Genomic DNA, 12798 nt, shown 5'->3' with positions numbered 1-12798 from the left:
GGTAAAGCACAGCTGGAGAGTCAAGATTCAAACCCTCTGAAAGATCAGTTTTGAAAGGATCAGTTATCCCTTCATTATGCTCTGAGGGACGAGACACTGAGGCAGGTTTTATTTCATCATTTGACTCCTGTTCTTTTATTTCTTATATATCACACCTGACAGGGTAATAATTAATGGGATGAGAGCTCAGATGGCAGGGTCCCTGAGGGTCCTGAGAACCTCCCCTCAGTGGTAGCTTCAACTCTAAGGTTTAATGTATTCCTGCTTGGTAAAGTGACATTCATTTTGACATATGAAGGCCATTATTTTTCTCACCTAGTTGCAGATTGTCAAACTAATCATTATCATTATTCAAACTTATATATTCAACAATTAAGGCATTTGATTGGTGACAGCTTCTGTCTTTGTGCATTTACCATTCACCTAGCATTAATTACATGTCGTCTATATGAAGCTACCCAAAGAGCACGCAGAATTTAAACTGCTTATCTCATGTGACATCTGATTTACATATCGTGACAAGACATTAGCAGGCATCACTGCTGGCTGCAGGCACTGAACACTGCATTTCTGTTCCTAGGTAGTGAAGAAGAATCATTTGGCCCTGCATGTCGCACCGTTTCTTCTGCCTCCTAAATGCAAGCTGTACTAACAAAGACAGGAACACAACAGGAATAGCTTTGTCCATCAGCCATGTAGACCCTTCTGACATCCTATAATTATTCCCTGCTCGTCAAGTGGCTAATAATAAAGCAGAGTCTGCCCTGTGGACAGCAAATTGAAATACTGCACTCAGATGTAAAGTGGAGCCACAGCAACATGAAGTGGCCCAGGAGACATGGACCGCAAATGAGCGGCAAGGTAAGAGTGACTTTCTGTTTCAGGTGAGAAAACAAAGTTAAGGATTAAATGAGACCAGTGAAACAGAAGAAGCCATGACTTACATTCATAAACTGTATACATACATGATATTGCCAGAAGTATTTGCTTGTTCATGCCTTCCCACGCATGAACTTAAGTGACATCCCATTCTTAATTCATATGGTTTAACATGACATGAGCCCACCCTTTGCAGTGTGCTTATGATAATTTTTGACCATTCTTCCAGAAGCACATTCAGGTCAGACCCTGATGTTGGACGAGAAGCCCTGGCTCACAGTCTCCACTCTAATTCATCCCAAAGCTGTTCTGTCTGTTGAAGTCAGGACTCCGTGCAGGCCGGTCAAGTTCTTGCTATGTGCACTGGTGCAGAGTCATGTTGAAACCGGAAGGGGCTATTGATGTGATGAGAAGGGGTGGGTGTGGCTGTGAAATCACTTGCTCATTGGCTAGAGACTGGTGATTGATAAGTTGTAAGCCACTGAGCGAACAAAAAATACCATGAATAAGCCTCACTTTTGAAACACGGTATGACCAAGACTTATAAAATACATCAAAGTTTTTATTTAGTAAGACTGGAAGACAATTGCATTTAATCAAAAAGCACACAGACAAATGATTCATCCGGTAAACTGTGTCCTTTTGTGCTTGAACTAAATATGCAACGTGGAAAGCGTCAGCGTCTTTGTTTGCTTTTTCTCTGAAGCTTTTATCGCTCTGTCCCTTGTTTAAAAAAAGAAAAACGTTACCTGGAGTTAGATAAAGGATGTTGTTTGGCTATTTCTTTCCTTTTGCTTTTGAACTCCTACAGGACCTGTGTAATACCCAAAGCTTGGTCATGACTAGGAGGGAGATGAGTGGATGACGGCCTTCATCAGCCCCCTTGGGCACTGACTAATACACCCGCTGTGTTTCAGGCTTTGGTAAATGATGTGCTGGCTGAACAGATTTGTCTTCACCTCACTGGGTGACACCACGATTTTCTCTTGTAACCTCGAAGAGCATGGATACCACTCTCACCAGGTACTACAACAACGTCTGGAAAAAACAACTTTTGCGCAAGATAAGGACATTTAAATTTCATGTGCCTTTTGTGAGCTTCTATATTATTGAATTAAAAATCTTCTCCTCACACACAAGAACCAGAATAATCAGGATAATAATCTTATCTTAAAGACTCCATAGTACCATATCACCCCATTAGAGCACTTCGCTCTCAGACTGCAGGCTTACTTGTGGTTCCAGAGTGTTTAAAAGTAGAATGGGAGGCAGAGCTTTCAGCTTTCAGGTTCTTCTTCTGTGGAACTAGCTCCCAGTTTGGATTTAGGGGGACAGACACCCTCTCTGCTTTTAAGATTAGGCTTAAACCTTTCCTAGTTGATAAAGCATATAGTTAGGTCTGGATCAGGCAGATGGCTGCCCCTCCCTGAGCCTGATTCTGGTTTCAGTTTCTTCCTCTTGAAAGGAATTTTTTTCTTCCTACTGTGTGAATGCTCACAGGGGGTGATCTGATGGTTGATGATGGGTTTTCTCTGTATTATTGCAGCATCTTTAACTTCCAGTATAAAGTGCCTTGGAGTGATTGTTGTTGTGATTTGGCGCTACATAATTAAAACTGAACTGAAGGGATTTAACAGAGGGCAGGTGAGGGAGACACATGCCCAGTAAATACAGATGCAGAATACAGATACATCTTACCTGCAATTCCACCTGTGAAAGTAAGCACAACCAGTATGTGCCTGTCTGTTCTACCACCCTATTGGGCACGTGTCATACCACCCTTCAGTAGCTGGACTTGAACCTACGAAAAGAAAGAAACTTAAAAGCCACAGTTTGAATATCAAGTATAATTATATTCTGAAAAGCTGTAAATTCTTACCTGTTGTGAATTCAAAAGCGTTAATTAAAGTCTTTGAGGCTTTTAAGGCTTTTGCACTAATTGTGACATCCATAGCTAATAATCTTGTTAGAACATGAAGCACTAAACATTAATAGAAGTCAAATTTTAAAAAGAAAATCTGTTTTTTAAAATTTGACAGAACACGATGACCACGTTTATATGTATACCTGCTGCACTCACTGTCTAATTGGATACTTTCCTGAGACAAAAGCGTCTGCTTAGTTTATGTTCTGCCAGGTAGAGCGCAGAGAAACCTAGCAACAGGCTGCAGCAGAGCGAGCTTGTCTCTGCTCACAGATTATTAAGGTACAGATGAGAAACCACACACTCACAAACACTTTACCATGTGAACAAACACGCATCACTTGCTACTCTCAACTGGTTAGACAGAACACAAAGTGCCTTGGGAAGCACATTATAGTACACCACACTGATCTGAACACATACCACCCAGTTGATCCTGTTGATTCCAGCACAAAAACCCAGATGCTCGTTTTAGCAAACGCGGAGGCTTCTAAATTGATCCAAATTTCTTTGACAGTGTGTGGGTTAAAGAAACCTGGAAGATAATTGCATTTAATCAAAAAGCACACAGACAAATGATTCATCCGGCAAACTGTGTCCTTTTGTGCTTGAACTAAATATGCAACGTGGAAAGCGTCTTTGTTTGCTTTTAATCTGAAGCTTTTATCGCTCTGTCCCTTGTTTAAAAAAAGGAAAAACGTTACATGGAGTTAGATAAAGGATGTTGTTTGGCTATTTCTTTCCTTTTGCAAGCACGCCCCTCTAAGATCTGAGATTTTCCAGCAGGTCAACAGTAATTGTTTTTATATATATATGAAAAAAAAATTGGTAAATAAAAAAAGATGTTTTCTGATGTTCTTTGCTGCCAAATGCTTTTCATTTACTGAAATAAGGACAAAATATTGTTGCAAAGGTGCACTCACCATCTGGTAACATCACTTCAACCCACATTACCATTTGTTGTGTCCATAATCTATTTGGATAGATTACACAGTATTTTAAAATGGAGAGGATATGACCTCCAGATCCCAAAAATGATAATAATGATGTCATCTTTATATTAAGCATAGATTAAATTTTATTTAAAAGGGACTCTTAGGTGAAATGTTCCATAATGCAATGTTTTTTTTAACTGAAGGGAGACACCAAAGGGGATATTATACAATAGTTTCACAGTTCACTGCTTCATGTGTGACTCATGATAGTTACAAATAAGTCCATGCTTAAAATGCATGGTGTCTCTTTAAAATGTGCATATGTGCGTTATGTGTTGTAAAGGCAGCCATGGATGACGTTGTTGTTTTGGTTTTAATGCAAGAACAGACGTGAATTACTACTCAACTGGAGCATTAAACAGTAAACTGAAGGTGAAACAAAGTTGTTTTTTAAGATTTTATTTGACCAGGATAAGATCATTTGGCCAAGGTAAAAAGCAGTACAATCAATGGGAGTTTAACGGCCCAGTAACGCACATGCTAATACACACATGGAAAACAAAATAAATATACCGATGTACAAGTGATAAAGAGTAAAATAGAGGAATAATCAAAACCTGTGAACTTCAGTGCTAAAGATAATGAGCTTAATTTTTTGTGTCAGGATGCTGCCTGAAATAACTGGTATAAGCTGAAATAAACAGATTTATGCTACTAAAAAACCAATGGCATCCATAGGTCAAAATTTCAGACTCATTGACTCAAATTAATGAGTTTTGAGTCTGAAATTTTGACATAGTAACTTTTTTTTCTGAATGAAACTTCCATAAACTCCATGTAGTTCCAGTTGCAGCTGATTCCAGCATGAGGGAGCTTCCCAAATTCTTTCCAAGGTGAACTCAGACTTCTAAAAGAAAGGGGATGCCTACTGGAGGAGATGGAAAGGAATGTCTGGGTGTCTCTGCTTAAACAGCTGGATAGGATCTTTATCTCAAGTTAATGATGATGACCATATCTAATACACTGAAACTTACCAGCCTCAGAAGAACACCACATTTCACATTTCCATACTTCACCTGCCATTCCTGTTTCTCTGTTTGTCATCCTATCTTATGAAGCCTTCCACAAACTGCAGCCCCTGGCTGATCTATTTCCTCCTCATGTCTCATGTCTCTGTGCAATTTATGTGCAACATTGTAAAAGATAAATATTAAAGGATAGTATTTCCAGCCAATAGGAAGGCAACAGTGAATAAAATCAAAGACATAGTTAGAAATACTTTCCCCTTACAGAATGATGAACTGTATGTTCAGCTGTTCCTGTTTTTCCTCATGTTTGCTCAATATGTGTACTGTTAAATACAGCAGTATTAAAAACAAACAGACATTGCAATAAAGACTGAAGGGAAGACAGGACTTATACACAAGGGGGAATCATATAAGTGAAGCAAGTGGAGCAAACTAGACACAGGTGTAGACAATCAAGACAAAGAAACAGGGAGGAAGTGCTTAGGGCACAGGCGATAACTCCCTACCAAAATAAAACAGTAACTAATTTAAAGGGTTGAGACAAAGTGTCATTTATTGGCTGTGCAAGAAGTCGATTATGGACACAAATACAGGACTATCACGGGCTAAAAATGATGTATCTAATTGTATACTGTTGATTTCTCTCATGTCTTGATTCAGTACTCAGTCCTATAGTTGTGGATACATCATCCACACAGCTTCTTCCAGCTTCTCTGATGTGTGTCTTGCCTTCTGTAGTCGTGCTGTATTGGCTTTCATGTGAAGGCTTGTCTTAAACTCAGTCTGACCACTTTGTCTTGACTCGATGTCTAATAAAACTGTCTTTTCAAACAAGTAGGATGTTTCTAATCTCACCTTAAAGGACTACATGAAGCAAATCCCTCTGAGTAAACCAAAAGGTACATGCAGTACATACATTAAGCACCCTTTTCCCACATGCTGTGCTATTTCTGCTTGATTACAGTCAGTGTACTCATACCAGTATAGTACCACCCACACCTTACTGTGTAAATAATAGAGTTGGACCAGAATCAGGAATCTGAACATTCGATGTTGTCATGGATGGTGCAAGAAGGGTGTGGGATTTGGTAAAGTGTGAACATTAATCACAAACAAGGAGTCAATCAACTGTTATTAATCATCCCGATTATGAAACTAATGCTCATTTTAGAAAAGAGAAATAAAAAAAATATACAACACTGTAAAAGGCATGAAGGATAAATATTACAGATCTGTGTCTTCAGCATGCCTGCAGGTCGAGATATCTCAGATTTACACAAGTACAAAGAGGACAAAATTCTCAAAATGAGAATCAGATGTGTGAAGGATGTGATTACAGATGAGTGGACGATGTGGAGAGTAGACTCTTGGTGTGCTTTAAGTCTTATCCAATTCAATCAATTAGCTGCAGTCTAATATACTAAGTGGGTGAAGTGATATCCCCACTCCACTCCCTGAACGGGCGACAAAATGGATCAACCCGGCACCCTCTCTCCTCCGCTGACTGATGAGATGTGGCGTGTTTCTGTCATAAATGTAATTATGTTTATATTGTGCCTCCACTCTGCCGACTGTCCGACTGCAGGAGATCGCATTACCGCCTCAACTTGAAATTGCCCTTCTTCAAACAAGAGACACTACATTTTTCTCTGCATGAGAAAAATGTAATTGCACTTTACCACACATGTGGTAAAGTGCACTACATTTTGTTCTTCTTCTTTTTTAAATCAAGCACCATATAATTATGCTGTAGCAATGCTTGATAGATATTGCAGTGTTAGACAACAATTTTTAAGCATTTAGAGATTCATTATTGATGGGTGAAACAAGGAAGTATGAGGATAAGATAATTTACAGCACTTATCATCATTATTTTACCCTCAAAGGGGCGGGGGCTAATACTGCTTATCCTCGTTTTCTGCATTCATATGCTGTTACAGTGGTGGATGCTTATATTAAACACATATTAACAGTGTTGGGAAGGTTACTTTTAAAATGTATTCCACTACATACCAACTAGATTTTTAAATCTTAATATAAAATGAGCTACAGTAGGTTGACATTTGGTAAGGCATTAGAGCCTCTTAATGTGCGCTTTGTTTAGGTTTCCTCCGGTGTGGAATTACTAAAAATAGAGAGAGCATAGCCTTATGTATGAAACAGGAAAAGACCGCCGTGTAATCCATTTGTTTCAACAAAGTAACTGTATTCTGAATACCACCCTTTTCAACGGTAACTGTAACAGAATACAGTTACTCATATTTTGTATTTTAAATACTTCACGGTGGTACATGTATTCCGTTACTCCCCAACACTGCATATTAAACACTCAGGACAGGTCTAAATGCTAAGTCTTATTCAACAGTTTTTTCTACTCTAGTCTTTGTGTTATGTTACAGATCCACACCCACTCACCTTATTTGTGGAGGAACCTCTGAATTTCTGTTTCAGATCTATGAGGTTCTGGTTTGAAAGTAGTCCTGCTTAATGTTAAGTTAATTGCCAGTAGTATGCAACTATTCCATTCAGTTGGAAATTGACAGAGATTGACCCAGTCAAAGTTTTGCTATCCTGACATGCCAAAATCCCCTTGAAGGTGGCTTCTACCTATGATTAGTCACTCATCTGGTTCCTATCTTCAAAGTAACCATTTCAAAATTGATGAAAGTGCACATTCATTGCAGACTTTTGCAGTAATTTTGATCAAGGCATTGTTTTCTGTAGTGTAAATGTAACATTAAATAGCACATGAAGTTATGTCTAATGTAAACCCCCAGATAAACTCTAACTACCAACCATACATTACCAACTGCTTTGTTTTGAGAGTGAAGATGAGTGGACCCAAAGGCAGCTACCCAGAGAGGCAGAGTTCCAAGCTGTTTATTAAGTCTAATTAAGCTCAAAGAGTAACAAAAACTAAGTAAGGCATGAACACTACAAACATTAGGTAATAAAAAGTGCACTGTGGGAATAAACAGGTAACAAACACGCACAGCATGATACAACAGAGTATAGACACACAGGTGGTAATTAAGGAAATTGAAACAGGAAGGGGACTAAACACAGCTGAAACAAATCCAGGATGAAACAGGAAGTTACATAACAAAGGAACACCAATCAAAGAGAAACTTAACAAGATTCAAGGGGACTGACGGGAGGCAGGATGATGTGAAAACTCAAGGAATTATATATAAATGATACCTAGCCACATGCAGAAACTAAAGTGGAAAATCAATGAACACATAAACTAGCAAACAATTTGTAGGTCTAACTAAAAGGCATTTTAAACCCCATTTTAAATGTCATTAGATCTTTGAATAGCTGTTATAAGTTGTAATTTCATTTTGCCATGAGGTTACTTTCTCTTCCTGTTTGAAGATAATTACTACTTCATTATTCACTGGTGGCCATTTTAGGCTGAAGTGGTAAATTAGGCTATAATTAGCTTTGTTTTTAGCCGACTACATCAAAAACAGGAAGTTGGAGGTATGGTCAAGACCTGTTTCACTCAACTCACAAGTCTGTGTTTTAGTCTTTTTGAAAATTCTGACATTTGTTTGGATATTTCTATAACAAATGGTTTGTTACATAAAACAACAACAACCTCGGCCTTAAACACTGAGGCGATCATTTGGTGTGTGTTTGGTTAAATTCTGACCAATACTATAGGAGTTGAAGCAATTCTTGTATATTTGCTAACTTAATCCGGTTGTTCAGTGATGACGCGACGAATCCTACTTCCGGGTCTAAAGTAGTCTGCGTTTAATATGGCTTTTGTGTTGTTAACATGTTTAATGTTATGTATTTTCTTCTATTTGATCTCAAAAAGCTCCTAAAACAGTCAGTGATCCCTGTTGACCTCCCTCGGCTTTTATTACCGCTAATCATTTATTTAAGCTCAGTTTTTAAAACCTTAGGATGTAACTACAGCCCAGCCCATGCAGCAGTATATGAATGACTAACCTCGTATTGTGGATGGATTATCTCAGTTGTTCTCCTGGCTGAAGTTTGGTCCTTTTACAGCATCCTGCCATGCGATTACATTTGTTCCTGACCACCGAGAACACTCACGTTAACTTTTATCGAGTGGAAAAAAAAGTTAGCTTGTTTATATTATGCTAACATAGCTGTTTCGCTAGCGGTCACGTAGCACATCATTATATACCAGCTAGCCCAACTTCGGTAACCCTACAAACGTCACTGCTGTTTAGTTTTCTGTCTTCATTTATGCTGGAAGTGATAGCAGAGCTGTACGTTTTAATTTGTTTCCAAAACCCTGCAGTCAGGACATGCTATATTGTATTTAGATAGAAGCTAGCGAGCTAACTCCCTGCTAACTTCTAACTCCGTTAAATGTCATAAATTCCGTTTTCATGGATGCCTTGATGCCAAACTCAATTGTTACACCTGGTAGAGCAGAACGCTGATCATTTTATTAAAGATGAAAGACTTTAGACAGTTTTTCAACTCTCAGTAATGCCATAGTGATCGTTTGATATATGGACCTGCAGCGGAGTTTAGACCCAGACACGGCTAGTGACGTCAGACTGAACAACCGGATACTTTAACCACAACAGATTTTATGAGACACTCTACATTGCTTGGCTTGTATATGGATGCAGTGCATGACAAATGTTTTTGAGCCTGGTAGATGGTAAAGGATGGTGCCTGGTGCTCAGCGAATGGAACCAAGTGCATGCAAAGAAGACAAAGAAAAAAGGGAAAAGAACGAGATACAGCATTAGCGAGTAACTGCATTGCTCCCTGGGCTATTTATTGATTTATTTTGAAAGGTCCAGTTGAAATTCAGTCTCCAAATTCAGTCAGTGAGTGTTCCACAATCGTAACATAATGAACAACCTTGGGCTCTATGGATAAAAGACACTCAAGAGAATTTTGAAACATAATTAGTGTCCTTGCCCCCACAGCCAGGTCAGAGTGACATTTGAAAAACTCAGGCAAAACCTGGTCCTTCAGCAGGCAACTTGTTCAAAAATGGTTTATTACAGGAGCAAAATACAGAGTATTGTTTGAGTTCGGTGCCTAGTTTCTTAGATAATCGCTCTCTGTGCAAACGTGTTACATAAGAAAAATAGGAAGTGATGTGTAAATATCCCTCTGGAGCTTACAGGTGGATGCAAGGGTGTTGGACAGGTTGAAACAACAAGTATGACAGACATGTCAGAGTGAGAGAGAGAAATTCTGCAGCTTAATTAGAGGAGGGTGTGTTCAGTACATGATGTGAAATGAGTGGGTGTGTATGGAGCTGTGCAGGTTGAGTTAACTAGATGAACTAGCTCACAGGCTTTGCTCCATTACTTAAACAACAAAGCAGAGGCTTACACCAGTACACCAGTAAAAATCAATGCACTGCTCAAGCAGCTTTTCCGGACATTGTCAGCTGCCGCTCTACCAAAATGAAGCAAATCATTGCTTTGTCTATTTAATTCATACTAGTGCAGCAGGTGGTCTTTTCATTCAATATTTCAGACTAACAAAAAAATGTGCTGGGTTATATTTTAATTAGAGAGCAGCCTTATTTGGACCATCATTGTGTGGGAAGTGATTGATGGCAAAAGACACAACTCGTCATCTCTTAAGCTGATATTGCAAAACGAATCAGTGCTTCTTTACACAGATGCAAGAGCTGGCAGCATTAGCATTTGTTTGTGGTGATGGTTTCACTCCCAGAATATGTTTACCTTCTTTTATCATAAAAAAAAAAGAAGCACAAAAAAGGACAACAAATAGCTCCATCAATATCCTAGGAAACCCCCAAGTTTTTCTTTGTTTGGTTTTCATTTCTTGAGAAAATTACTTCTCCCTTTTTACTCTCTATGTTAGTCAATTGTTCACTGAATAGCAGAAATATAAAGACAAATAGTTATCCTATCGGATCGGCTTTGAAATATAGCAGTGCAGTGGTTAGTGCTTGATCTCCCTGTGGTAGTATGGATTGTCTCTGGTTATACTGGTATTCTTCCCCAGTCCAAAGAGATAAACTGAGGTTAGGTTAACTGGTGATTCTAAATTGGGCATATGTGAACAGTTGTCTCTGTCTGTGTGTTAGCCCTGGACTAGTCACCACTCTGGACAGCTGGGATGGATGGATGGATGGATGAACTACTGTAGGGAATACCAAATCCACCACCTTTGCTTTCTGCCTCATCCACATTGTACCCCTCCAGTTGGCCCATGTGACTCCTTTAGGCTAAATTTGGCTGGGTCCCATAGGCTAAGGCCAGTCCACTGGACAGTTGTGAGTCAGGCTCCAGTAACCCTGATTTGTGTGGAGTTTCCTCCAACTGGGACAGGCCAGAATACCCTAGATAGATTATGTGCTCTGGTAGGGTTGGGAAGACTTGGCGTCACACATGCCTGTAACAAGGAACAGGATAAGTGGCAGAAAATGGACGAATGTATTTTACAAGGTTTAATAATACAAACAACTGTATATAGCATTAAAACATCCTATTTTAAATAACTAATCCCTTGAAGTCATTGTTATAAAAAATCTCTGCCATTACATATCCTCCAGTTGAAATGCAAATGTACATACTGTGCTTCTTTTGATGCTTTTTTCCATGTCTCATAGGTGGGAAGACAGAACAAAACGACCTACAAGGGTTCAGTTTGAATACAAAATGTTCGTAGTTGTTAAAAAAAATCCCCAGATTAAAACAGCTGGGCAAGCGTGGGTGTTCTCCTGGGCCCCTGCTGTAGTAATCCTGTTATAAAGCTCCTGCGGGGTGAACTCTCTCAGAATGTCTGAGGGATAAACCTATGTGTACAGTAAACACCACCTCTGCCTTTCGTTGTGATATCATTACATAACTTCACTAGGGGATAAATGGCTAATATTAGCTTTGACAGTATGAATTATGCTCCTTCTTAAACAGAATCGCCAGCAATGCAAAAACATGGAAGCAGATTCTTAGACTGGCCTCTCAAACTTTTCTATGCTGTGGTGTGCTGGGGGAGCAGCACAGCAAAGAAGGACTCATCCAGGCTGGAGAAACTGATCAGGAGGGCTAGCTCTGTGGTCGGCATGAAGCTGGACACTCTGGTGACAGTGGCAGAGAAAAGGACATTAAAGAAACTGATGGACATTATGGACAATGCCAGACATCCTCTGCACACGGCCATTAACAACCAGAAGAGTCTGTTCAGTGACAGGTTGCTTCTCCCAAAGACAAGAACTAACAGACTTAAAAACTCCTTTGTCCCACACACCATCAGACTGTTTAACTCCTCCCTGGAGGGGAGAGGGAGGGGAAACAGGAGGACAAAGGAGGGGGGAACAACTAAGCTGTAGTGCCTCTTCACCTCACTGTACAATACCTTTTGTGCAATACTTTTGTAAATAGTCAACGGTGCAATAGACTCAATACTTGAAATGTGCAATTCACTTGTATTTTTATTTTTATTCCTATTTATTCTATTTATCCCCTTCGTATATTTTATTTATATTTGTCTCTGTATTTATATATGTGTGTGTGTGTGTGTGTGTGTGTGTGTGTGTGTGTGTGTGTGTGTTATATATATGTATATATAATATTCTGTAACTCTGTAACTTCTGTCGGTGCTGTGCTTTTTTGGAAATCGAATTTCCCAGAGGAACCCACCCGAGGGATTAATAAAGTTCTATCTAATCTAATCTAATCTAATCAACTGGATCTTCACTGCTTTAATTAAAAAAAAGAAAAAGAATCAATATTTAAAATTCACTATATCCATCCATGCAATTCTACTGCATCTCCGATTCAGTGTCGCAGGGAGCTGGAGCGTATCACAGCTGCCATAGAGAGACAGACAACCATTTGCATTCACTTTCACACCTATGGGAAATTTTTGTGTTAATAATTAACTAATTAGGAACTCAGGCAAACACGGGGAGGTGTTTAGACCATGAAAAGGTGCATTTTAACCCAAACCAACTTGGATACACTAACCCAGGGGTAGGCAACTCCAGGCCTCGAGTGCCGGTATCCTGCAGGTTTTAGATCACACCCTGGGTTAACACACCTGAATC

The sequence above is a fragment of the Astatotilapia calliptera genome, chromosome 17 (genome assembly GCF_900246225.1).
Source record: "Astatotilapia calliptera chromosome 17, fAstCal1.2, whole genome shotgun sequence".
NCBI classification, from domain to species: domain Eukaryota; kingdom Metazoa; phylum Chordata; class Actinopteri; order Cichliformes; family Cichlidae; genus Astatotilapia; species Astatotilapia calliptera.
Note: the sequence above shows the minus strand (reverse complement) of the source record.